This window comes from Capsicum annuum, chromosome 2, assembly GCF_002878395.1.
Source record: "Capsicum annuum cultivar UCD-10X-F1 chromosome 2, UCD10Xv1.1, whole genome shotgun sequence".
In the NCBI taxonomy this organism is placed as follows: Eukaryota; Viridiplantae; Streptophyta; class Magnoliopsida; order Solanales; family Solanaceae; genus Capsicum; species Capsicum annuum.
In genome coordinates, this window is record NC_061112.1 from 121,441,682 (window position 1) to 121,453,340 (window position 11,659).

Here is an 11,659-nt window from a genome sequence, read left to right on the forward strand (position 1 = left end):
GAAAGGTTTAATAAATAAATTTTAATGAATTTTAAAATTTTAAACATTATTAGAAAATAGCAAAAAGATGATTTTGTCTATTGCAAAGGGTAAAAAGTTCAAATCACTTTCCTTATTAGAGTTATGCACCTAAAATTTAGGATTCTTTTGGATTAGTGTTCATATGGAAAAAATCAATACATAAAGACGATTTTGTCTATTGCAAAGTCTTTTAATGAAGGGTAAAAAGTTCAAATCACTTTTTTAAGGGTCTTCACACTTTTAATATATTATAGATATAGATATAGGTATAAATTATTTAGTACTCGCCGAGTTTCTTGTTCTTCAATATATATTACTATCTATTACTTGATTTGCTTTGTATGTTGCAATTTACTATTTTAATTTTCTGGCAACCCTGTTTATGCTATAATGTATTTTACAAAAACTATGAATTTAAATGAATTGAAAACAAACCTCTGGTACTTTCTTTAAATATAGTCTCTCTTCTATTACTCGCCAACCTAAAGCCCAATAAATAGTATCCTCTCACATCTCATTCATAAAGTATATTCTGTTATCGATTTCAATTGTAAACTCATCGATGTTTTAAACATAAAAGCTATATAGGAAAAACATAATTAGAATGAATATTCAATAAGAAATCTTAATCTTCTCCCAAGTCACCACACGGGGCTTGAAAAAACATAAGCTTAATGTATTCTAAGGGCAATGAGTACCTCCGCCAGAAAATGAAAGCATTTACTGAAGTACCAAGAGAAAAGATCAAACAAATATCGAAGATCTACATAAGGAATAAATCCAATTCTCTAGCTAGCTACCTAGAAAAGGGGGACTTTGAATTAAAAGGGACAAACAAGTTTCTCAATTAAGTGAGGGTCCTTCAAGTTTTAAAAATTAAGTGAAAGAGATAATTTTTTTTCCAGTGTTTTTTTAAACATTTTCACTCCAACAACTAAAAAAGTTGTCTCGACAACTATAGAAGTTGTCTCAACAGCTATGAAAGTTGTTCGACAACTATCAAAGTTGTTTGACAACTTTGATAGTTGTTGAAACAACTAATGCAGTTGTCGAACAACTGTCTTAGTTGTTTAAGCGACTTTATTTCTTTTAACTTAATAATATTATGGGACCCACTTATTACCTTTTTTAATTAAAGACTTGAGAGGGTCTATGAGCTCATTTTTTTCTAGAAAAAGAATAAGGTTACATATGCTCTTGTACTTCATGATGAAATTTTGAAGATGAATTTCACTTGACAGATTGGTCATAGTTGCTTCTCTGATTAGATGAATCAAGTTTATCATATCTAGAACACTTTCCATTTTTTTATGGGCTCTACCACAACGAATTGTACATCATATCCGGGTAAGAATTAACTATTCATGGCAGAAGAATGTAATATCTCACAAAGAACTTCACTATCAATTTTTGTGGAGCTAGCTTGAAACTAAATGCACTGAGAACATAATTTTGTGTCAGTTTTTGAGGATTGAAGTGTCCATAAGTTATCAAAAATAGGTGTGAAAACGTTGTTTCAAAGTAAGCTCCATCGATATTGCCTTGGTACTTCGATCGGGGTAAAAAAATATCCTCACACTTGGGAAAATATATTTTTACCGTACTTGAATGTGGAATATTAAACTAACCAATTGGAAGGCAAAGCTGTCCACAACAATAAACTTGTGGAGATCTCCCAAAGTCATAGTTCTTGTAATTCTTTGATATTGCAATCATTCCCTAGCTACTCAAAATGCACATAACATAGATCAAATCATACAACATCTCTGTCGCTGGCTCAACCAATTCATTCTGGTTCTCGGTGAACATATCACCATGAGAGGTTTTGACATCAAGAATAAGGTCAACTGAATATTCATAGTATGGCACTTGACTGCTCAATGCCTCAATCCAGAGAGATTAAAATCCATGATGTATGGGAAGCACTAACATCAGAGTCTTTACTGTCTATTTCAGATTCATCATCTGATCACTTGTTCTTCAAAGATCTAGATGTAGAAGGTGCAGATTTTTTCAAGTGTTTATCCAACGCAGCCTTAATTTGTTTCCAATCCAACGGTCCTCTGATGATCTCCGACTTCGATCAACCACTACTTCAATCCCTATACATTTCTCTCTCTTTTACCCAAAACATATATGCATATAAATGTATGTCTATATATTATGGACCTATCAGTTTAAACAAAAGAGAAACTCTATGTGTACAGAGAGTGAGTTGGATAGATGGAGTTAGGATTTATAAACATGTACATAAAGTATGTTGAGAAAATTGAAGGAAAGGTGTCTTTTAAGTCTTGAATGAAGGATTGGTGACATTGACCAACAGATACGGCCAAACATCATTAGAAACTTGATTAAGTTAATTGTGGACTTGATTAATATTTTCAAAACTTTCTAATCATTTCAAAAATACAAATCAACACAGCCCACACCCCTCTTCAATCCAAATCAACTACTCTCTCTCTCCAGCTTCTCTCAACTCTCTCTCAACCAATAGTTCTGCAAAATTTCTCCTTTCAACCTCCGACGACAAATAGTCGGGCAAGTTTCTTTTCAACTTTCAACCGTCAATCAACGTGAAGACTTCTTTGGCGACAACAACTCCAAGTTATTCATCGTCCCATTTTCCTTTTCACAGGTAAAAAATTATGAAGAAACAGAGGAATTTGAGCCAACTACTCTTTTAGTATTGAAATGTGGACTGAATAAAACCCTAATTTTTGGTATTTTTTCTTCTTGTTATTGTACTGTTGATTCCAATTTGTTGGTGATTTTTGGTCACAGTTGATGTTCTTAGTATATGTGTGTGTGATGTGTTGGTGTTGCTGGGTTGATTTGTTGTTTGTCTTGGTAAAAATGGTATTACAATAGATGAAACATCTGATGTAACAGATGAAACATATGATGCAATAGATGAAAATCTGATACAACAGGTGAACAATCTAACAAATCATCTATCTATTGCGATAGACGACTCTTCTGTTTGGAAGAAATCTAAACAATATTGATCCAATAGATAACTGATTAGTGATCTATTTTTATTCTTTTCAACGGTTTACTCTTTATTTTGCAATATATTAGGACTGTTTTATTCTTTCCAACGGTTTACTCATCTGTTGCAACAGGTCGGTTATATGTTGCAACAGATAACAACATACCTGGTGAAACAAATTAGTGATCCATTTTTATTCTTTCTAACTGTTTACTCATTCGTTGCAACAGGTCTTATATGTTGCACCAGATAAAATACCTGGTGCAACAGATTAGTGACATGTTTTTATGATTTCTAACGGATTACTCATCCGTTGCAACGGATCAGTTATATGTTGCATCAGATAAAATATCAAGTGCAACAGATTAATGCTATTTTTATGGTTTCCATGGATTACTCATTCGTTGCAACATATCGGTTATATATTGCAACAGATAACATACCTGGTGCAACAAATTAGTTGTCTGTTGGAATTGTTACATTACGGTTATGCATTAATCAATTATAATCTATGTTATATTCCTATTAATTTAAGATAACATGGCTCCCAAAAGAAAAGAAATCGAATCAACTCCAAGTAAAGGAATAAGTGCAGCAGCTCAGCTATATCCACCACTCTATGAGCTTGCTTTACAAGCGTTATCTCAATCAGGAGCAGAAGATAATGAACACGGGGAGGAGGAATCTTTCAAAAGAGATGATCCAAATGCTAATATCCCTTCTGTCGAAGAGTTGGTCAAAACCTTCAGTATTGATCGTTATTCTGTGAGAATACAGTACAATGGTGCCATAGATTTAACAGGTGATCTCGTGGTTAAGTCAGTCATAGGAAAATCTTTAGACGCCTTTAGAAAAATACTTTGAGAAAAAAAATTGGATTCTTATTTCAGGAAAAGTTACTTTGGGCAATAGCTTAATTTATCGGAGGACAACAATGCTCGTTTCCAGATAAAAATGGTATATGATCTTCTCAAGTGCAGGTTTATGTATGGAAATAAAGATAAGATGGATGAGGTGTGGATAAATTACTATGGCATGCCTGTTTATTTTGGTTGAAAGGAGTTTGCCAAAGTTACCGGATTAAAATATTATCCTCTTTCTCCTTCTCAAGTTATACCTACTCTGACCCAAAAAAGCACCCCGCACACTCAATAAAGGAAAAGGCAAGTCAAGTGATCGTGATGACCTGGTGTCCATTGTTGGTCCAAGCATCAAAAATAAAAATCTGATAGAAGCGTTGAAAGGTAAAGGACTTTCAAAGAAGCACAAATAATCATTGTGCTTGGTTTGGTTTGTACATAATGTTCTTTGGGTGAGAGACATATACAACAACATAAGCCTCAGTTTAATAAATCTCTGTGAGGACATTGAGGCATTTAACAGTTATCCTTGGGGTTATGAAAGCTTCAAAATGATTGTCGAATATTTGTTGACTACGTTAACGCCAAAAACAGTCAACTTATATGACTTTTCATGGGCCTTCATGGTAAATATTTCTTTTATCATGATATGATTCATCATTTTTTTATTCAATAATGCTTTTGATTTATTAGCGTTATGTTATAGGCTTCGGCATTTGAATCCATTCCTTATTTGAGACAACAAGTGAACTACCAGGAAAAAGTTTCCTGTTCAAGAATTCTGAGATGGTTGTCGGCCAAAACCGATAAAAATGTAAACTTTCTTGATCTTTTCAATCCCCCCAAGGAAGCAGTAAGTTCAATTCTAATCAAGTTTTTGTTTTAATTAATGATTAAATAATTTCATCATCATTCTTAATATATGTACTGATTTATTTTAGATTGTCCATCCGTCGCTTGTTCCGACCAACCGAGAGTTGAAGATGCCATTTTTTCTTACTTTACGATCTGTGAAAAATTTATTAGACCCTAAGGTCATTGATGGAATAAAAATAAAATTGTGTGGGGCAACAACCATCACAAGAAAAACAATTTAGAGGGTGGGGCTAATGATGCTCCTCTTACGGTTTTTGAGAAAACAAGCCATTATGATTATGATCATAATGGTTGTACAAATTTTTCTATAGATTTTGCCGCATCTAGCGAATGTTCTTCATGAAAATGTCAAGACTGCAAGGTGAAACACGATGGAGTGATTAATGCTATTAATGCACTAACTGCTTCTGTAAAGGAAATGACATCTAAGAGGAGTGTCATTCCATCAAAGAGGATTTCATATCCAGACACTCCACTAGAGATCAATGCGGCTAAGAGGAGAAGGAAAGACACTTTCAAGGCATCATCAATCATAAAAAAAAACAAGATTTCAATGCCTGTCTTTGTCTTGCACCGATGTTCAGTGTGCAAGGGCCATAGAAGAGCAGCATGAGCTGAAGTAGGTGAATGTACATCATCTGTTTCAAAAAACAAACAAGCACATATCTGTTTCAACAGATTATACATCTGCTGAAAATTATCAAACAGATATATACATTTGTTGCAACTGTTATCTAACCTGTTGCATCATATTCATTATCTATTTCAGCAGATGAGTCTTATGTTGCAACAGATGGGTCATCTATTTGAAATTATCGTACTGCTCTGATTTACCTGTTCAAATTTATCCTAACAGATAATCCATCTGATGTAACATATGACTCATCTGTTGCAACAGATGAAAAATCTGTTGTATATCTCTACTTAGCATTGACGATTCTGGCTTTCCAGGTGGATGTCACAGCTACTGCCGAAGAGCATAATATCACAGTTGATAATCCATCAACTGCTTCCAAAGATGAAGAAAAAGTGGAGTCTGTCAGTTTGGGAGAATGGAAGAATTATCCATTTGAAGGGTTCAACATCTTGGACGAGGCTCCAAAAAAACTAACACAGTTGATCAATGACTATTCAGAATGGAATACCGATGGGCTATTAAATCATCATGTAGAAAACAAAATGACGAGCGCTACAAAGTGAATGAATCGAGTCTTGGTTTTGATATGTTCGACTTTGTTGTTGCACATCTCGGAATAAAGAATTAGTTCTATTTGATGTCACATCCCCAAACTTGCTGGAATGATGAGGTTTAAATGCCATACATATTACTTTTAATTAATACTTTATTTAATTACATCTGCGTATTGATTTTTTCATCACGTAATCCTAAATGTTTGATAATATGTGCAGCACATCGATGTCATTTTTTACTACCTTCGAAAAAAGGCCAAGTTGCAAACACAAGAACAATACAGATACACAACAGGCAATTATTTGTACAAAGTTTACACCAATAATGCCTACGATAGGTTTTGTGAATAGTAGCCAAAAGTTTTTCGAAATGAGGAATGCTTAATCAACATCATCAAAGGTTTTAGCATTCCGGCTGGCTTACCTTGGCATTTGGTCGATGAAGTGTACATCTTAATCAATTGTGGTGATGAATTCCATTGGCTATTGGCTGTTGTCGTTCTAAAAGAGAAGCGCATCCGAGTTTATGACTCGATGTCGCGAAGGAGACGTTCTGGGCCGTCGTCTGAGATATAAAAACTGACCAAAATATTTCCTACTTACCTTGATATGAGTGGCTTTTTGGACCAAAAGGTTCGTACTGATTGGTCGACGATTGAAGCATATCGGGATAAAATGGGTAATCCATTTGATGTACAATATTTTGACAGAATTGCTCAAGAAACCATTGGTAGCCTGTAAGTTTAGGTGTCATGATTTAGTTTCATTTCACAAATTTCACAACGCTTGCATGAACTACAAGATATGAATTATCTATTTTCTTATAACACAGGGATTGTGGTCCTTTTGTTGCCGCCTATGTCGAGTATTTGAGCGATGGATTATAAGTCTCAAATGATGGACTTGATGCCGGATTACTCCGCAAAAGATATGCTGCTTTTTATGGAAATACGAAGAAGCAAAAGCTCAAAAGTAGTACGCAACCAACATTAAATATCCAGGACGACCAAAGCCAAATTCCGTAGCACCGGATGAAGAACGACTTGTCCATATTGATTAGATCTTTATAGCTTGAGTCCGTCAATTTAATAACCTATCCTCCTTGGTTTAACTTGTTGATTTATTTGTAGAGTAGATTGTTTGTACCCATAATAATTTTTATTACATTTCATTTATTTGTTGAGTTATTTCATGTAATTTCTGAAGGCTTTGATTTATTTTATTCTGCCTATGAATATAATTAATCCTTAGTTTTGAACATATTAATTAAAATGGAGTACTAGATTCAAATATCGCAACAGATAACACATCTGTTGCAACAGACGACATATTTTATCAGACAGATTTAGACATATGTTGCAACATGAGATGCAACACGTAGGTCATCTGCTGGAAATTATATAACATGTTTTCCTACTTTTTTGATTTGCTCCAATAGATTACCAATCACTTGCAATAGATAAGTTATATGTCGCAACAGATCATATATCTGTTGTGACAGACAGACTGGGAATAGCTGCATAACGCAACAGATGACCAACCTATTCCAATAGATAATCAATCTGTCACAACAGGTACTATATCTGTTACGATAGGTATAAAATCTGTTGCATTATAAAAATTCAACTTGGCCAGACATAAAAATTATTGCCATTACATGTAAGTGAATTGGCTTGAAATGAAAATTTGTTATTGTGTGTCTTTGTACATGTTTTTTTTTATACACGGTGTCCAACCATTTAGTTAGTACCCCATATGCCCAGACCCATTGCATCTTTCCCACAACGGTGTCGCACACACCGGTCATTTGTGTGTCGGTCAGCAAACACTCAATGTATACAAGCGAGTACGACCCACACGCTGCACCGATTGTATTTCTTGGGAGCTAGATGTTCTTATTTTGACCTTCAAAATCCCATGATTCCTTCGCAAAGACTTCAGCTGGCAAATGATCCATCAGCTTACTCTGCGTCAACAACTTGGGCAACAACTTCAAGAGTGGCTTCATGTGGGTTAAAAATGTCTTCTTGCTGAAGACAGGTAAGTTGCAGTCATAAACCTTAATCTTTCCCTCGTATAGTAGTATCTCAACAGTGAGAAAATGTGTGACATCCACATTCACGACTGCAAGGATTCTCTTTGCCTTGGTCTAGCTCTTGCCGTGTGGATATGGCCTCTTCCCTATAACATATTTAATCACTTCTTTATCCCATTGGAACGTAAAAACTAACTGATCAAATCTCGGGCCATCAGAATCATCTATCTTACAGAGTTTAGCGTACCTATCCTTGAAATTGTTGTAGAAATAGAGGTCCATTATCCTATCGGCAACATCATAAGCATCTGGGTATGCTAATTGCCTACCCCTCATGAGGCAGAGAATTTCATCAATATACTGTGGTATAAGAAGATAATTTTTAAATAAGTTAGTAATTGTAAGGAATAAAAATATAGTCGAAAGAATCTAATGTAGAGGGTTCTCTGAATCAGTTCACAGATTACCCAGCCAATGCAACTTATGCAACAGATGTGTATTATGTTGAAACAGAAAATCAAGTTTTTGCAACAGATTACACATCTGCTGCGTAGATTCTTCTTCATGGAGTAGATTGGAAGGATAGGTTCGCAAAAGTAAACTTACCTTTTCTTTGTATCACACACATATATTTGTCATATTCGAGAAGTCTTTGGCAAAAAATGAATGCATGGTGTATTCTTTTTGAACCTTCATCTTGATGAATTCTTCCAGTTCTTTCTTCTTCTCCTTGCCAAGCACCGCGAATATGTCCATCTTCTTCGGCGGCCCCTGAATTTCAACAACTATTGGAGCGAAGGGAGTTATAATTTTTGCTGACTTCAGAACAAAGAGAATTTGTCTAATTTTTCTTCTCTTCCTCCTAACTTCTACTGTAGGAGTGCATGGCTCCCTCACCTCGTTGGATGGTATAACACCCCTCCTGGATTTCAACTCCTCTGCAGCTTCAGCAATAGCCTTAAGCTTTTCAAGGAGTTTATCCTCTCTTTCCTTTCACACTTTGTATTTGCAATAAGAACATGAGAGTGGGGAGGGGTGAGAGGGACCACTGTAAGGGCGGGAGGGACCGGTGTAGGGGTGAGAGGGAGGACCTGTGCAAGGGGTGTTTTCAAATATATTTATTTTTTACTGAGCACCAACACGCTCATAATAACGACTGGCAGTAGCAGGATGGCTTCCACCATCACAAATAACTCCACCAGCAACACCCCCAGAAGAAGCACCCGGATCTATTGCAGTTTGAGATTGGTCGTAAAGAGCTTCAACATTAGGCTGACCTGGCCTAACTGCTCTTATTATGGATGTTGCTCCATCCAATTCCATGTTTATTAACTCCACCGTTGGGTCTTCTTTTGTATCAACAAAACCCAGAGTAAGAAAAGAAATCATCCCTAGCTCAGCAATGGTAGGCACGATCCAAGGATGCACAACCTATAAAAAAATAGGAGAAAATTAAATCACATAATAATAATTTGTAGTCAGTTGGGTTACATGAGGATCGGGTTATGTTAACACAGCCAACTTATGCAACAGACGATCTAGCTACCGCAACAGCTGATCTAGCTACCACAACAGCTGATCTGTATGTTGAAATAGATTGATAATATATTACATCAGATTACCCATCTGTTGCATAATTTACAGTAGATGAGTAATCTGTTGAGTAGGGTTCAGAGACCAGAGCAACATATGGTTAATTTATTGTGAAATATAGATCGTCTGTCACAACAGATTACCCATATGTTGCACCAGTTGCAATTGATGGGTAATCTGTTGCAACAGACGACCCATCTATCGCAACAGATGGAACATCTATTTCAATATCTTTATTTGAGAAAAATTATTTTAGTTGAAAGAAGACGTACTGTATCATCCGGATGTTTAAAGAGATCAGCCTCGTTAATATTTTTTTGCTGCTCTCTACTGCAGCCAACCACCTAAGGATCCTTGGATGAGAAACCATATCTGGGTAATCCTTGAAATGCTTTCGGAGGGGAGGAATGACTTCACATACCCAAGCCTAAAAATTGTAAACAGAAAGCAAGCAAAAAAAAGTCACAAGTATATTCAATATAAATTAATGAATGAGTAAAAATAGTGCTCAATTTTACCATGAAAGCCCAAGGAAAGCCGTATAATGTGGTCGTCTTTGGCTTTATCTCTTTCAGTAAATATTTGACAGTCAAGTAGTAGTTGTTGTATCCCCAGGGATAATCGTTGAATTTCCCAAAATCATCAACAAGCGCCAAAAAATCATGTTCTATGACTTTCCTAACGTTCTTGCCAATAAAACGGAGTGGAGAAACCAAACTAAGCACAATCTCTCCCTGTAGTGCTTTGGTATGTCTTTATTCTTGAGATCCGCTATCAAATCCTGCACTTTGTAGCTAGGTCCAACAATGCCCAACAATCCATCTTTTTTTACCTTGCGTTTATTAGACCCTTTGTGGGGTATTTTCTTGATGGGAGGTTTTTCTGGACGATCGCATCTCATGCCCATCACAATGGCAAACTCTTTCAATCCAAAACAAATCGGCATGCCACAGAAGTTGATCCAGACTTCATCCATCTTTTTTCTGCCCTTCTTCATACCTCCATCATCCCCCGCATACTTGATCCTGCGCTTGAGAAGGCCATATACCATGATCATTGGGAAACGGAGAAGGCGGGGCCAGACAGCTCAAGAAAGTGTGCAAAGCAGCTCTTCTTAAAAAGTCCATCTATGTTTTTCTTCTTCATAATACTCCTAAGTTTGTCAAAGGGTTTCCCCAACTGACATTTAAGTACAAGATCACTAAATACTGCTTTAGGGCTATTCAACGACATCGCAACTCAAAACTTGTCAATACTAATGGTTTTGATAGAATCATGCTGGAATTTCGATATTATTTCATGCCCCATTGGTGAGGAGGAGTTATCACTTTCCTCGGCTTCATTTTGCCCTGACTGAGATTGTTCTGAAAGTTCCTCCGAATCTATCTGTACTCTAGCCTTTTTTGTTTGGTGATCGGAAGTTGATTCACTTTCTCCACTTTCAGTTTCTTTTCTTTTGGGAGACATCTTTTAACTACAAACAAAAAAAATAAAAAATACATTGCATTTGATGTCTACATAATTTTTTAAAAAAAGGTGAGACAAATTTCAATAAATTATTCTTAACACATAACCAAAAAAAAAATACTCCAACGGATAACCCATCAGTTGGAACAGATGAGAAACCCGAATCTATTTGAAGACCTATATAATATCTTCTAACAGATATTCCACCTGTTACAACAGGTGGATAAATTTCAATAAATTATTCTACGTCACATTACAAGAAGATAGTCCAATGGATAACGCATCAGTTGGAACAGATAGGGAATCTGTTTGAAGACCTATTTAATATCTCCCAACAGATCTTCCACCCATTGCAACAGATGAACCACCACCACCACAACCAATGCCACCACCAATGCTACCAAGAACAGCACTAATGCCACTAATACCAACACCAACACCACCGACACCACCGCCAAAAAATACAAATACCAACACCACTAATAACAGGCACCAACAACACCACAAACACTATTCAACAATACCACAACAATCAACAAAACACTGAGAGAAAAACTAGGGTTTTCTTGGGTGCTTCCTACTTTTTTAGCTTTAAAACTCAAAATTGTTAACCCATTCTCAAAG

The 11,659-nt window shown here is 35.9% G+C and overlaps 1 pseudogene; it reads right to left on the bottom strand.

The window, feature by feature from the left end:
- Window positions 1-1,383: 1,383 nt before the first annotated feature.
- Window positions 1,384-10,801, bottom strand: LOC124896253 (annotated as a pseudogene).
- Between the last annotated feature and the right edge of the window lie 858 nt (window positions 10,802-11,659).